General features: G+C 33.9%; 1 pseudogene; it reads right to left on the bottom strand.

The window, feature by feature from the left end:
* Nucleotides 1-1,611: 1,611 nt before the first annotated feature.
* On the bottom strand, nt 1,612-5,704 carry LOC107494674 (isovaleryl-CoA dehydrogenase, mitochondrial-like; annotated as a pseudogene).
* Between the last annotated feature and the right edge of the window lie 11,220 nt (nt 5,705-16,924).

Here is a 16,924-nt window from a genome sequence, read left to right as displayed (position 1 = left end):
AATAATTCATTATTTATAAAACAACGATATTTTTTTTTCAAAGAAAATCATAATAAAGACTTTAAATAGGTATTTAAAATATGTTTTTAAATATATTTTATTTTAGTCAGAATTTTGAATTTAGATTTAGATGGTCCATGAAATAATTAAAAGTTGGTTTGCCTAAATATTTTGTTGGTCCATGAAATAATTAAAAGTTGGTTTGGTCCAATAATAATAATAGATAAAATCGAAGGTTTACTGTGTGGACTCACTTTAATATTTTAGAAAGTTTTGATAAAATAAAAAATAGTATTAACCTCCCAATTATTTTAATAATTGTCCAACTTTTCTTCTTTCTCAAATTTTTGTTTAATTTAAATTTAAATCTCACTTTTCTTTCTTTCGTATATCTCTTTTTTTACATTTTGATTTTTAATTTTATATAAATTTAGGTGCAAATATATTGGATCTTTAAAAATATGAGTTTAATTTTGATACATTGACAATGTAAAATATTTTACACTATCGTGTATTAATATTTATTTTTTTTATGACTATTCTCATAATCAATACAAAATATAGTTATTTTTACTATATAATCTTATGTAATTAGATGTATGTATAAAATTATTATATACTGATAGTGTGTCAAATTAAATTATAAAAATGCTCGTAAATAACTTTTGATTAATTAAATATCATATTTTACAACTTATTTTTCCACAATTTATGAATTAAATATTGTAAAAATTGATTTACCTAGTCACAAAATTAATTTTAAATACATGTTTAAATTCCTTATAATGATGACTTACTTTAAAAATATATTTTTTGGTGCCGTAAGTAATAAATAAAAAATAATAAAATAAAATAAAATACATTTAAAAACTTATTTTAAATACCTATTTAAATTCCTTACCATGACTTTCTTTGAAAAAATATATATATATCCTTGCTTTATTAATAATAAATTATTCGACAACAAATTAATCTTACGTTTTTTTTGTTTATAATATAAAAACTTATATCATTGTACATTATTTATATCTTTTATAAATACAAGGTTATTTTTTAAGGAATTAATTTTTGTACTATCATAAAAATGTCAATGAGTTTTTTTTTTTCCATAAATTCACATTGAAAACGTAGCCCACACTTAAAAAAATAATTTGGCTAGCCCATCAAAAAGCCCAATAAACATAATCACAAGCATTAAGACAACATTAATATATTCTACCTAATCACTCTCCTACACCTTTCTAACTGTGTGACAACAGAAATTGTCTGTGTATGACCACAGTACTCATACGCATTACTCATCTAATGAATACACGTCAGCTCCTCACATGCTGAAAATATTTGCTTTCAGCACGGTAGCATTACCCTTTGTGTTATGATAATTTATCTTATGAACTCTTCGTAAGCCCAGAAAAAACTGAACTATACTATTAGCATCGTGTAACCTGTAACTGCTCGAGTTTCATACTCTATGAAATCATGGTGATCATTTCTAAATTTCATGCCATGGTTCCATGTTGTGCAATATATTTACTTGGTATTTTTATGAATGTGTTTGGTGGTGTGATCATTTTTCAGCTTCAGAAATTAACTACAAATAACAAATGAAACTTTTTTGGTAAAAATAGCTTTCCTTTATTAATAATGGATTCTCATGACTAATTTCATTCCCCTTTGATTAATGAACATTTACTGTTACATAATGAACACTTCACTACTGCTCCTTGAAGAGTTCAAGTCCAATAATCATTCTTCTGATCTCACTAGTTCCTGCACCAATCTCATATAGCTTGGCATCTCTCAGAAGACGACCAGTTGGATACTCATTCACATATCCATTTCCTCCCAAACATTGTGTTGCCTGCAAATTTTGAAGGCTAATATAAGCACAGTAACACGAGAAGAAAACAACGAAAAATGGATAGCGTAAATTACGCCAACCATCCCTGATTTTAGGCTATTATCCCAAAATTTCTTAATTTGTCATTTCGATACTAACGATGAATAGTATCGTCTGACTTCAAGAGAGGTCAAATGTAATTTACCCAAAATGTTACGAGTAAGAACCTATGCAGAGTTAATAATTTTCTAAAATCACTTGAGCTCTTACTATACCACTATATTTTATTTAATAACCATCATGATTTCTATAAATTTTGGCTGAAAAGTATTACCCAAAAAACTCAAAGAATAGTAGCTGCAACAAATAACCTGTGCAAACTATTTACCTGCTGCAAAGCAACTTGGGTTGCCTCTCAGCTGCAGTAAGTATAATTCCAGCACAATCCTGAAAGCAGTAGCCATTACATCATGTTTTGCAATGAATAGGAAACAATACCAATGAAAAATCAGGAAACTATGGAAGTTTCTTGCATTGAGGATCAGACAGAAAATCCGCAAGTAGAGTTGTAATTAGTCAACATCTTAAGTCAATTTGATGCTTGAGTTCAGAACAATTGCAGAAACATATGCTAACATTTTAGCAATGATAATTTATGCTTAGTCTATCGTGACAGCATAATGGTATTGCGTTTCACACGTGCCACGACACTCATATGTTGGTATAATACTATGCCAAAATGGACCCGAAACAAAATAAAAAGAAAAAAAAATGGAAGAGAATACCCTATGGAAGGAGTTTCAATAGTAAATAATTGTCATTTTATTTAAAAAACCTGATGGTGCTCATGTTTTCAAGAAATATTTAATGTACTATGTTAACCACAGGATGAAGTTATGTGGATGCACCTTTGCATTTACTTTTCCATTGTCGCAGTCCCGAGCCACCGAATACACATAAGCCCTGAAATGAAAAATGTTATCCTGCTTCCAAGCAAGCTAAATTAGAAAGAGAAACAGCATCATGACATTAGAATCTCATACCTTGAGGACTATAAAGTATATATGTCGGCAACTTTCCCCTGTAACAGAAGATCGATCAACAATGTAATGTCTAAAAATCACATGCAATAAAATGGCAAGATGATTGTAGAAAAACCATTTCTCAACGATATGGACCTGTATAAACTGAAATTCCCCGATAGGACGACCGAACTGCTCTCTTTGTCGAACATAAGGAAGGACCACATCAAGACATGCCTGCATGATACCCAGGGGACCAGCTGCCAAAACAAGTCTCTCCAGAACCAAACCAGACATACATGACATAGACTCCTAAAAAAACAAGAAAGAACTGATATTATAAACTATGGTTGGCACGCATACAACGAATAACAGAAGCGGTTTTCTACTAGGATATTACAGAAGACCAATGATGGTGATACAACAAACTTTTGCAGGGTTGAATATACAAAATAACATAAAGATGATTTTATTCTAAAGTTGATAAATATGATCATAGAAGCTATTGCAAGACCTTTTCCTACTTCCCCAAGAACATTTTCTTTAGGAGCGAAGCAATTCTCAAACACGAGTTCACATCTGCCAACACAAGTCATATTTATTATCAGTAAAAGGAAGGGACATCAACTAAAAATGTATTTAGTATAGAAAAGTTGTCACAGAGCATGCATACTTACGTATCACTTCCTCGCATCCCAAGTTTATCCAATTTCTGGGTCGTGCTAAATCTGAAATCAAACAGAAGCAAAATTCATAATTTTCATCTTCCACTCCTAATTTCCCCCATATCCAAGTGACTTATCATTTATGCACTGCCTCAATGTTTTAGCCATTTATTTTTCAGTTACATGACTTTACTTTTTCCGACTCAATTTTCAGAGAAGGAATTTTGCAAGCTAAGGACTTGGTAATTAAATGTGAACTATAAGATGTGACAAGGAGCCAATAACCAGCCTTTTATATTTGATAAAATTACTGCTTTAATATTTATTTTCAAGAAATAACTGAAGTGTAAGCTTGAAATGCAGAGACTTCAGTACACTTTAAATTTGACTAGGTTCACTACAAGTACCCCGGCATTCCCTTCTCGATGATGAATGCAGTGATTGCTTGACCCAGCTGTTATGTTTGTCTTTGCATAGACAACCTGATTCAGTTCAATATATCAAATGTGCTGTACATTCTCAGCATCTGTGTAGACTATTAATCAAATGTGCTATAATTAGCATTTTCATTGACAATTTGAGGAAACATTGCCCTTCTATGTTTATAAAGGCAAATTAAACAAGCGCAAATTCAATACAAAAAGGATGGGAAAATGCAGAAACGATTGAAGAAACATACCAATGTTTGAGCGACTGGACCATTAGTACACCACATCTTGTTTCCATTAAGTACGTAGCCACCATCAACACGATCAGCCTTGCATTTCATGCTGACAACATCAGAACCAGCTGCACAAAAAGACCAATTCGCTCTATGAAATCCTTGGAATATCTTAAAAGATGCAATACACTCCCTATAAATTAATTAAGCATTCAAAGTTACAAGTATGAACCAACAGAGTTCTTAGTTTCCAGATCTTAAGAGATAAAGTAATGACAAACAACTCATTTGCCAACATATTGTTACCAAGAAACAAATACATGATGCTTGAGATATTTAAAAAATACAAAATTGAACATTCACAAACTCGAATTTTCAACATCAATAAAATTCAGCTGAAAGGAATTCTAATAGTGAAATGCAATCATCGTAACTATAGGAAGTTAAAGTATGATCATCATACGGCAGATTTTTGGCAAAACAAAGAAATAAAATAGAGAGATTGAACCAAAGAGAAAAAAAAGTTATTAAAATCCAGACAATCATATGATTAAAATCATGTCCCGTTCGAAGAAATTCCAATTAGTAATGGTATAAGCAGGGCTAAAGCATGCTAACATTTACCAAAATCAGAGCCCCAATTTGCGTCCCTGCAACCAACAACCCAAATTTGCAATCACAGTCGAGATAGCGGGGTCGAGGAGAGAGCGGGATCTTCTTGGTGCGGCGATGGACTTGCTGCGCTTGAGAAGGTGTAGCGGAGCAGAGCAGAGCAGAGCGGAGGAAAGTTCAGGCAAGCAGCGAGCAGTGGTACACGACGGGCTTCGTCTCTGGCAGCTCTGGCAAAAAAGAGAAAGCAGAAGAGCCCGGTGTCGCCGTAATCGTCGGATCCAACAGAAACAGTGCTGATTGGAGCTCGGGGAAAGGGTTAGGGTTAGCAGGTTTGGGGCCGTCACGCATGGGAGGGTCCACCGTGGAAACCTGGCGGAGCAGGGCTTGGGCGTCGTCTTCGTTGAAGCAGAATAGGCCGAGATTCTTGCCGGTAGAGGCTCCGGCAACCAGCAGGAGCTGCTGCTGCTGCTGCTTCTTCTTTGCCGGAGAGAAAGAAGAGAAGTCCGGGAAGATGAACAATTTTTTTTATTTTTTTAATTTTTCAGATGTATTTTTCTTTTATTTTTTAAATTATTTAAAATTTAACATATAAAATTAAAGTTAATTAAATTTTAAAATTTAACATGCATTAAGCTACTAACCTGCATGTACATCACTATTGTTCTATGGAGCAAGTTCTGCCAGATAGTTTGGGTCTTGGATGTTTTTTCTTACGTCTCCTTCTCCTGTCATCAACTTCTTCAGGGTTAGATTGCCTCTCTTGACTTTTAACTTGTGTATCATTGTTGTCTCCTAAATTGGGAGATTCATTGGAAATGGTTGTTGCAGCTTGACTTAGATTAGATAGCACCTCAATAGACCCGTTATTTTGTAATTGCTCATCATTTCCACCTTTGCTTAACATTGGTTCATCCCCCTCTTGCCATTGTTCCTCATACTGGGGAAGAGACTCATGCTGCTCTTCTTGGTCTTTTGAAGGAGTCTCGCTACTTTTTCATCAACAGGTCCTACACCCATTGTACAAGCCTCGTTTGTACCATCAGAAATTAGAACTTGATCAGCATACTCTGTTCGGCATTAACAAGATGCTCAAAATAAAAGTGGATCCTATTTTTATTCTTCAATGTAGCATCACACATCTTAACCACATCAGAATCTCTTTTCAACACTCTTAACCCTTTAGCTAAATCCATTCCTACCTCCAACCAATACACTTCATTATACCGAGTATACCTAAATCCAAAAACAAACCTTCAACTAGAAACAGATTACATGTATCAACATGCACCCTCTCAATGTTACTCACTAACCCACCACTATACTACAACATATCATCCACATTCTTCTCTAATCGACCCATGTGATGATAGATGAACGTGATATGTATTGTCATCTATAAAAATTTAGAAATAAGTGATAATTAGCTAAATCAACACATCAAAGCATTATAATTGAACCTCTATTACAAAAATAAATCAACTTAATCACCAATAGTATGAAGATCCCAATGAACAGAAAATAACAAAAGAAGAAATATAAAATGCTTACCGCAATCTTTGTTATTCAATGAAAATGTATACACTGAGCGTCAATGCCAAACGTGAGTCTGTATGCGATGTTACCAATTCGAAGAGAAGAACGCGAAGGGAAAAAGAGACGAAGAGAAAAAGAGAAGAACACCAAGGCTACGTTTGTTTACAGAGACAGGACACTGAGACACAAAGTCGTGTTTGGTAGGGGAGATATGGACAGAGACAATGTGTCCAGAGACACTGAATTAGTGTATTTTGTGTCCATCCTGACAGGAATGACACAAAGACACTAACAAGGGACACAACTTATTTTTTATTTTTTCTTTTATTATTCTTGTTAATTTTTCATAATTATATTTGTTATTGTTATATTTTTCATCTCAAATTTTTTGAATTAAAAAATGAGAATAAATTGAATTTTCAAAATTTGTTCTAGTTTATCACCAAACAGAATACAAGAACACAAAATTTTGTGTCTCTGTCCATTAGTGTCTTGTTCTATCCTGTTCTTAAAAACAAACGTAGCCCAAGAGACTGTTCAGTTTCGTGCATTGTATGTAGTGAGAGTGATAAACCACTATTTTATGGTTTACAATGTGTTTAATTGTGTGGTTTTATCATGATCTTTACCCACTTATTCATATAATTAGCATGCATTTATATTTCCTTCCTAAAATTATTACATGATTGAAAATATGCTTCTTTGGTCTTAAATTAGCTAATCTTAATCCTCTCTTATTACCATTCGATGTCTTGATCTGTATGTTAAGTGTTTCAGACTTCATAGGGCAGGAATGGCTTAGAGAATGAAGAAGAAGTGTGCAAAGATGAAAGGAATACAAGGAATTGAGGAGATGACCAGCGAAAAGTCACGCGGTCGCATGACTCACGTGACCGCGTGAAATAGAAGAAATCAGAGTGACGTGATCGCATGGCTCACGCGACCGTGCAGATTGGAAAAGCACAAGTGACGCGGAAGCGTGAACGACGCGAACACGTGGCAGGGAAAAACGCGAATGACGCGTCCGCATGGATGACGCGATCGCGTGACGTGCACGATCTGCAGAATTACGAAAGTCGCTGGCAGAGATTTTGGGCCGCATTTCAACCCAGTTTTTGGCCCAGAAACACAGATTAAAGTCAGGGAACTTGCAGAGACTCATCATGCTCTTATAATTCATAATTTTAGTTTTAGATGTAGTTTTTAGTGAGAGAGGTTCTCTCCTCTCTCTTAGGATTAGGATTTAGGACTTCTCTTAGTTTTAGGAGTGACTCTCAATCACAGGTTCAATGTTCTTTGTATTTATTTATTTTCAATGTTCCTTTTATTTATTTTCTCAATTTAATTTATGAATTTCTATGTTCAACTCAACTTCTTTATTTGGCTATAACTGCCCATGTTACATTTGATTGAGTTATTAATTTATGATTTTGAGGTATTTCAGATTGATGATTGCTGTCTTTTATTTATATAAATAATTTAGATTTTTCTGTTACCCTTTTGGCTTTGGTTGAGTAATTGGTGACGCTTGAGCTGTCAAATAAAGCAGTGATTGAAATTGGAAATTGCTAATTAATTTGAGTTCCAATAACTCTAGCCTTTCCAAAGGAAAGACTAGGACTTTAGGTATCAAATTAATTAATCCACTTGACCTTCCTTTGTTTAGTAAAGGTTAACTAAGTGGGATTAAAATCCGATTCTCATCACAATTGATAAGGATAGGACTTCCAATTCTTATACCTTGCCAAGAGTTTATTTTACAGTTATTTATTTATTTTTATTACTTTAAAAATATACCTGTGCCCATTGCCCAAATTCCAAAAATCCTAATTTTACCTTTTTCATAGCCAATAATAAGAACATACCTCCCTGCAATTCCTTGAGAAGACGACCCGAGGTTTAAATACTCGGTTATCAATTTTAAAAGGGGTTTGTTACTTGTGACAACCAAAACGTTTGTATAAAAGGACTTTTGTTGGTTTAGAAGCTATACTTGCAACGGGAATTTATTCTGAATTCTAGACCACGCAAAAGTTCTCTCATCAAAATAGCGCCGTTGCCGGGGAATTGCAAACGTGTGCCTTATTATTGGTTATTGTAAATATTTTTTCAAAAAAAAGTTTCAGATTTTTATTTTAAAATTTTTATCTTATCTTATCTTATTTTTCAAAATTCAAATCTTTTTCAAAAATTATATCTTTTTCAAAATATTTTCTTTTTATTAATTTTTGTTTTTCTTTTCTCTTACTACTATGAACTCTCACCCCTTTGGCTATGAGTCTGGTTATAATTATGTTGCAGGAAGAGGAAATTACAATGAGAACAGGCATCAAGGTTGGAACAATCAAAGATGAGAGGAGCCACAAGGATTTGATCAACCCTCATGGCAACAACCACCTCCAATGGACTACCAACAACCATTCTGTGATGCATATCAAGATGATGGCTATGGTGAGCGCTCTTTTGATTATCAACAACCACCACCATATGCCTATGAACCCCCTCCTCAACATAACTTTGGACCACCATACTCACAAGCCCCTTTCCACCATTCACCTTCATATGACCCTATCCCTCATCCACCATACCAACCACCTTATGAGCCAAATGAACCATACACAGAACCACCACCTTTCCAACACAACTACTCTCATGAACCACCACCTCAATATTCACCATCTCCATATCATTATCAAGATGAACCACCTTCCTATTATGAACCTTCTCTCCCAACCAATGAATCCTCATATCCACCCCAACCTCCAATGGATGACAGACTTCGTGTTATTCTTCAAAGGCAAGAAAGGATGAATACGAGTGTGCTAAATTTCACGGCCGCCTTAGGCGAGTTAGTAAATATATTAGCTTCCCGACGTTCGGACACTCAAGAAACCCCCATGGCTTCATGTGGACAATCTAATGAAGAACGTAGCATGAAGGAGACATTAGAAACTCCAGAGGACAACGAGGAACATGGCTTTGTATTGGAACAAGTAGAGGAAGCCATAATAGTTGCAGAGGAAGAAGTGGTTGAAGACTTAGGAGATGTTGAACCTCCATGGGAAAGTCAAGACATAAAGCCTCCTTCCAAGACGGTTGCAATTGATGTTGAGGAGGGTGTACAACCTCCAAGGCATATCATAGCTAAAGACTTTGAAGAGGTTGATCAAGAGACGGAGATTCAAGAAGAAGAAGCACAACCTCCTATGCCCTTGGTAAGCAATGAAGAGGAGATTGAATTGGAAGAGAGCTACCAAGAGGAAGAGGTTGAAATTGAAGAAGCTTGCAAAGAGGTGGTAGTTATCAGAAAAGAGCACAAGGGAGTGGAGCTTACAATTTGATTAAAGATACCTCCCCCTAAGTTGCCATCATCCTTCACAACATTCAAGTGGGCAAAATTCATATCCCTTAGCTTTCTAATTCCACTTGAATATGGGCTACTGGAGACGGATGGTCAACTTAGAGCTCTTTGTGACATTAAGAGTAAGAGGAAGATGGCCAGTGATAAGAATTGTCCTGCAAGGTTCATCATGGTTTGAAGCTTTAAGTTTAAGAGTAAAGGTTGGTATAGAGCTCAACTGAATGGGTCTAGGAAGTTGTTTGGCCGCTTACGTGAGAATTCAGACTGCTTGCCACCCGGATGGAACAATATTGCTCAACCAAAAGACGGGTGCAAAGGTAAGGTCTGGGACCCCGGAATCCATTCTACCAATCACCACTCTTGGGGCCTTGTCACTTGCTTTAACTTGCTTGAAGGATTTCTGCGCCTAGTTTGGGATCCCGGAGGCTATTGGAAGTACAAACATTGGTGGGGATTCCTGGATCAATACAAGCACAAGCCACCCTAGCAGGAAGCTCATCAAATGTCCAACTTAAGGACTATAACTAAAAGTGCTAGGTGGGAGACAACCAACCATGGTATGATCGTTCATTTTGCAATTTTAATTTTATTTAGATTTATTTTATTTTATTGAACCTAGAATCATGCATAGCTTTCACATTAAGCACTGCATTTGCATCTGCATATTGCATTAAAAAAAATGGAAAAACACGCACGCGACGCGGCAGCGTCGCTGACGCGTCCGCGTCACTAGTGTGTTGGAAAGAAAAGAATTGAACAGAGAGTCACGCGAGAGCGTGGCTGGAGTCGCGCCTTTAGCATAATTTGACCCCACGCGACCGCGTCATGTGGAACTTTGGTCTCCCACACGGCCGCGTGCCATGAAAATCGACGTCAAAAAGGTGCATGGCCGAAAGTTGTGCTGGAATTGGGCTGGACTCGTGCTAGAAGCCTAAGCCCTCTCACGCGAACGCGTGCTCCACGCGGCCGCGTCATCTTTCAAAAATGGCCATCCACGCGATCGCGTCACCCACGCGACTGCGTCACCCAAATTTTTGGCAAAATGCAATTCAAACAGAGAGTTGTGCGAATGCGAGGCTGCACTCGCGCCACTAGCACAAATCAAGTGACGCGATCGGGTGACCCACGCGTCCGCGTCGCCTGACCTTATTGCGCACCACGCGGCCGCGTCACCCACACGACCGCGTCGCCAGCGTCGCACACCTTAACCGAATATGCCAAAATATTTTATCTTTTCTTCCCCAATCCTAATTTTTCCACCTTCCTTTCTTACTTACTTCTTCTTCCCTTCTTTCCCTTCTCATTCTTCTTATCTTTCATTTTCTCTTACTTAATTACATACTTTCATTCATTGCATTATTTTCATTGGTGTTGAAATTTTATTTGGGTCATTGTTTTTCTATATTTTTGTGGATTATTTGACAATTATATATTACTTTTTAAAGGGTTGCTTGCATGTTCAATTTAATACTTTCAACCAGCTTATTTACCATGCATGCTATGTGCTTGTGAAAACACCCGTATGGCATTGTACACTATTTTTAAGATTTCTTTTAATCTTCTACTATAAATGCTTGCTTTTCACACAACCCTTTTTATATTTTATTAATTAAATATAATTGTCATTACAAACGTTATTGTTAGTTTCTTACAACTAACAATACATTAAAGCTTTTGATGCTTGATCTATGCTACTCATGCCCTTGCCGGCATGCTAATAAACATCTTGCATCCAATACTCCGCATGCCTTGCTATATTTCCATTGATGAACTGATCACATGGAATCGCGACCATGTCTTCGATTCACTATTTTCCTTACTTGGCATGATATTCACTCGTACCGCCCTCCTCTTTGCTCTACACCTTTGACTTCATATCCCTTTCTCTTCTCCCTTTTTCAGGCTGGCCACCAGAACGGGTAAGGAGAAAGCTTCTACAACGAGCAATAGCTGAGGAACCACAACACCCGCCCACCTGTACTTCTCAGCATGCACCGAGGACAGTGCAATCTTTAAATAGTATTTCACTAATTTGAATAAAACTTTTTGAAAAACTTGTTTGAAGAAATATTATTTTGGAACATAGTTTAGAGCTCGAACACACAAAACCAGTGAGATTTTGAGCCTATTTGATTGGTTGCATTTTATCAACCAATATTTTATTTTTGGTGTGTGTTTCTCTCTCTAAAATTGTGATCTTTGTCTTGCTTAATTCTATATTTCCATTATTTGATGTATGCATGCACTTATATGATTGAGGCCTTGTTTCACTGAGCTTACATACCCTTATGGCCTTACCTTTTATTATCCTTTGCAAACCCATGTTGAGCCTATTTTACCCCTTGTTCTTTACTTTAGCTCATCACTAACTCTAAGCGGAAAATAATAATGTCCTTAATTTGAATTCTTGATTAGTTTAGACTAGTGAAAATGCTCATGAATTAAGTGTGGGGAAAAGTGGGTTTGGAAACGTTTGGTTTGGGAATTGAGTATGTTAGACTTTGTGTGAAAATATGAAAAATGCTAAGAACATGTTTATGCATTCAAAACTTTAATCATATGCATTAAAAAAAAGCAAGTAATAAAAAGGGACAAAATGCCCCAAAATAAATAAGTGAAGTCAATACATATGAGCTGTACTCAAAACTTGGAATGCATAAATATGTAGTAGACACAGTTGATGGGAAGTTAGATTTTGTATTTTAATTAAATGGATTGTCTTAAGTTAGGTGGAAAGTTTATGTTAATTAAGGATTCAAATTTTAGTCCACTTGGCCAAATACAATCCTACCTTGACCCTAACCCCATTACAACCCTTAAAAGACCTCTTGATTTGTGTATTGGTGCATTATATTTTTGTTGATTGTTAGATGAAGAGCAAGCTAGAGAAAGCAAGATTAGTAGAGAATTGAGAGAATTGACCCGAGACACTTGAGAGTTAGAATGATATACACTACTAGTAAGGGTTCAGTGCTTAATTCTATGTTCCCTGCTTTTATGAGCTATCTTCTTCTTGCAAGTTATTTATATTGTATTTTGTGATTTGAATTAGTGAAAGGTTGATAAACCACTATTTTATGGTTTACAATGTGTTTAATTGTGTGGTTTTATCATGATCTTTATCCACTTATTCATATAATTAGCATGCATTTATATTTCCTTCCTAAAATTATTACATGATTGAAAATATGCTTCTTTGGTCTTAATTTAGCTAATCTTAATCCTCTCTTATTACCATTCGATGCCTTGATCTGTATGTTAAGTGTTTCAGGGTTCATAGGGCAGGAATGGCTTAGAGAATGAAGAAGAAGTGTGCAAAGATGGAAGGAATACAAGGAATTGAGGAGATGACCAGCGAAAAGTCACGCGGTCGCATGGCTCACGCGACCGCGTGAAATAGAAGAAATCAGAGTGATGCGATCGCATGGCTCACGCGATCGCACGGATTGGAAAAGCACAAGTGACGCGGAAGCGTGAACGACGCGAACGCGTGGCAGGGAAAAACGCGAATGACGCGTCCGTATGGATGACGCGATCGCGTGACGTGCACGATCTGCAGAATTACAAAAGTCGCTGGCAGAGATTCTGGGCCGCATTTCAACCCAGTTTTCGGTCCAAAAACACAGATTAAAGTCAGGAAACTTGCAGAGACTCATCATGCTCTTATAATTCATAATTTTGGTTTTAGATGTAGTTTTTAGTGAGAGAGATTCTCTCCTCTCTCTTAGGATTAGGATTTAGGACTTCTCTTAGTTTTAGGAGTGACTCTCAATCCCAGGTTCAATGTTCTTTGTATTTATTTATTTTCAATGTTCCTTTTATTTATCATCTTCAATTACAGGTTCAATGTTCCGTTTATTTATTTTCTCAATTTAATTTATGGATTTCTATGTTCAACTCAACTTCTTTATTTGGCTATAACTGCCCATGTTACATTTGATTGAGTTATTAATTTATGATTTTGAGGTATTTCAGATTGATGATTGCTGTCTTTTATTTATATAAATAATTTGGATTTTCCTGTTACCCTTTTGGCTTTGGTTGAGTAATTGGTGACGCTTGAGCTGTCAAATAAAGCAGTGGTTGAAATTGGGAGTTGCTAATTAATTTGAGTTCTAATAACTCTAGCCTTTCCAAAGGAAAGACTAGGACTTTAAGTATCAAATTAATTAGTCCACTTGACCTTCCTTTGTTTAGTAAAGGTTAACTAAGTGGGATTAAAATCCAATTCTCATCACAATTGATAAGGATAGGACTTCCAGTTCTTATACCTTGCCAAGAGTTTATTTTACAGTTATTTATTTATTTTTATTACTTTAAAAATATACCTGTGCCCATTGCCCAAATTCCAAAAACCCCAATTTTACCTTTTTCATAGCCAATAATAAGAACATACCTCCCTGCAATTCCTTGAGAAGACGACCCGAGGTTTAAATACTCGGTTATCAATTTTAAAAGGGGTTTGTTACTTGTGACAACCAAAACGTTTGTATGAAAGGACTTTTGTTGGTTTAGAAGCTATACTTGCAACGGAAATTTATTCTGAATTCTAAACCACGCAAAAGTTCTCTCATTAGAGAGTTTCATGAATTTGAGATAATAAGTTGAAACAGGAGTGAAACCCTAAACGAATTTTATGTTAGATTTTTGTCTGCCACATCACCAAACTCTATTTAACAGAAAAGAATTCTCCTCATAATTTGACAGATTTATAGCGTTTTTAAATATTTAGAGAGTATAATTGTCGTTAACAAAAATTAAAATTATTATGGTCAACGTTTTGAAAAATTTTGGTAATTTATCTAAGTAATATTATTCCTTTCATTATAGGTATTTAAGGTTTATGAAACAAATTCTAAAATCTAAACACCTATATGCGACAAGTTAGTCAAGTGATAGTTATTTTTAGGTTATTCATTTAGGTAAACCTACACATATTTTGATGTATGGGCTTTTGAATGGTCTCACAAACGATATTTATAATTATAGTTTCGATATATTGATAGTCATGCTAATTTTTCTAACTTCTTTTTCAAATTCTGTTAATTTTCATTTGTATTGTTATAGTTTTTCCTTTTTCTTTTTGAATATGTATATTTGTGATTTAAATATTTAGATTTGGTATACAAAATCTTAATCTTGAATATGTAAACCTTTTTTTCACTTTTTAAATATGCACAAACATAAGGGACACTACTTTAGTATTCTCAAGTCCATTAACAAAAACAAAGTTATAAGAAAAACAAAGTTATATTTGACTATTAGATATTTTTGTTAAATATTTATTTTTTTTTAATTATTTTATTCTTTTAAGATCGTTTTTCTTAGCACCAGAATTTTCTAGGAACTATTTTGGTAATTATTTTTTTGAATAATTTGAAAGGAAAAATACTAAAGAATCATCAGAATTTATTATTTTTTATTATTAATTAGCCATCAATATTTAAAAATATGAGATAAACTGATAAAATATGTTGTTAGATTACTAGATTAATTGTCTTTTTAGAAACTTTTAATGGTATAAAATTGAATTAGAATGAATTAGTAAAACTATAGAATTGAATTAAATTCTACTGTTTAGAATGTTTATCAAATGAATTAAAATTTTATAATAGACAATTTTATCCTTTATTAATATAACATTATATTTAAATAATAAATATATTTATTTATTAAATTATATGAAAAATTTAAAAAATGTATTTTTAACTAAATTTTTTCAACTAAAATTGGTTCGCCTCTTTAAAAAAAATAAAAATTAGATTAATCTAAAAATATTAAATTTTAAACATTATTATTAATTAAAAAATAAATTATTTTTTTATGATTGATTCCAATGACAAACTAATAACAAAAAACAAACGTGAACTATTAAAAACTAACTTGTTGAGTGGTTTAATGACATAAAAAGTAAAAAAAAAAGTTAGTTATTAACAGTAAATTATAGCAACTAATTCATGTTAAATAGAACAAAATTATGCCAATTTTTGCTGGTGCCATGATTGATACAACTTCACTTGAAATATTCAGACATATTGGTAAACGCTTGGTGTCATTAATCTAAGTTAAACATATAAAATTTATGAGTGGATATTTTTTTAGATCTATATAATAGGCCTTTCAAAAAAAATGTATATATATTATATAAAGTGAGTTGAAGGAAAGAGAAGAGAAGAGAATGAAAGTGGTGAGAGAAGAAAAAATGTATGTTAAAATGTGGGAGGCGTTGAGAGAAAATGAGTGAAGAAAATTAAAAAAATAATTAAAATATAAAAACATTCTAAACATTTTAATTTTAAATGAAATCCAATGGAATGAAATTTCAAATGAACATATTTGAATTGGAATTGATTTTGAGATAAAACAATGAAATTGAATTAAATTCCATCTAAACTAATTTAAATATTTTTGTTTCAAACGTTGGAATTGAATTCTAAGATATTTCCAAACACTATGTGTGATTCAAGTGGTAAGAATTGAAATGATAGTATTTTAATTATCTGGAATCAAATTTGCTTGAGAATAACTTTTCAAATTTTGAACCAAACATAAAAATATGATATTTCCATCTTAAAATTCCTAAAAATTATTTATAATTCCCCTAACCACACACACCCTTTAAAAGAATTAAATTAATAACTAAATAATGACCAAATACAATAAATTCTAATAATCTACCAGCATTTTTCATTTGAAAATATTAAAATTACGTATGTTCTGAATATTACTATTTCTTTTAGTCTTTTACAAAATCTTGACAAACAAAAAAAATAGAAACTAAAAATAAAACCCCAAAGAATTGTATTTCTCAACACATTAGGTCGCTGGTACATTAATAGGAATGCAGTCAATGAACACTACCACAGTGCACAGTCTCGTATTATCATCATTTTTCATTTGTGAAGCATGATACCCAACTGGAGGTAATCAGTTCGGATAGAAGACACGGAATGTTTGAATTTGTTTTGAACTCCAAAACTATATAATTCTGAGAATACCTGATAGCAAGAAGTCTTTCTTTTTTTTTTATTTATGTAAAAACAATTCGTGACTCTATCATCAGAACGAGATATTGAAAAATGTGTAATAACATGTTTGGTTTCACGTTTTAAAAGTCCTAAAATCAATAGAGGAAAAGGGTCACTAGCTCATAGAGTTCTAAAGCAAGCAAACAAAGCAAAACACCTAGTATACTCTGGAATAGACTAGAAGGAAGGATGAAAAAGGCCA

Source organism: Arachis duranensis, chromosome 6 (genome assembly GCF_000817695.3).
Source record: "Arachis duranensis cultivar V14167 chromosome 6, aradu.V14167.gnm2.J7QH, whole genome shotgun sequence".
NCBI classification, from domain to species: Eukaryota; Viridiplantae; Streptophyta; class Magnoliopsida; order Fabales; family Fabaceae; genus Arachis; species Arachis duranensis.
Note: the sequence above shows the minus strand (reverse complement) of the source record. Positions and strands in the feature narration are given on the sequence as shown.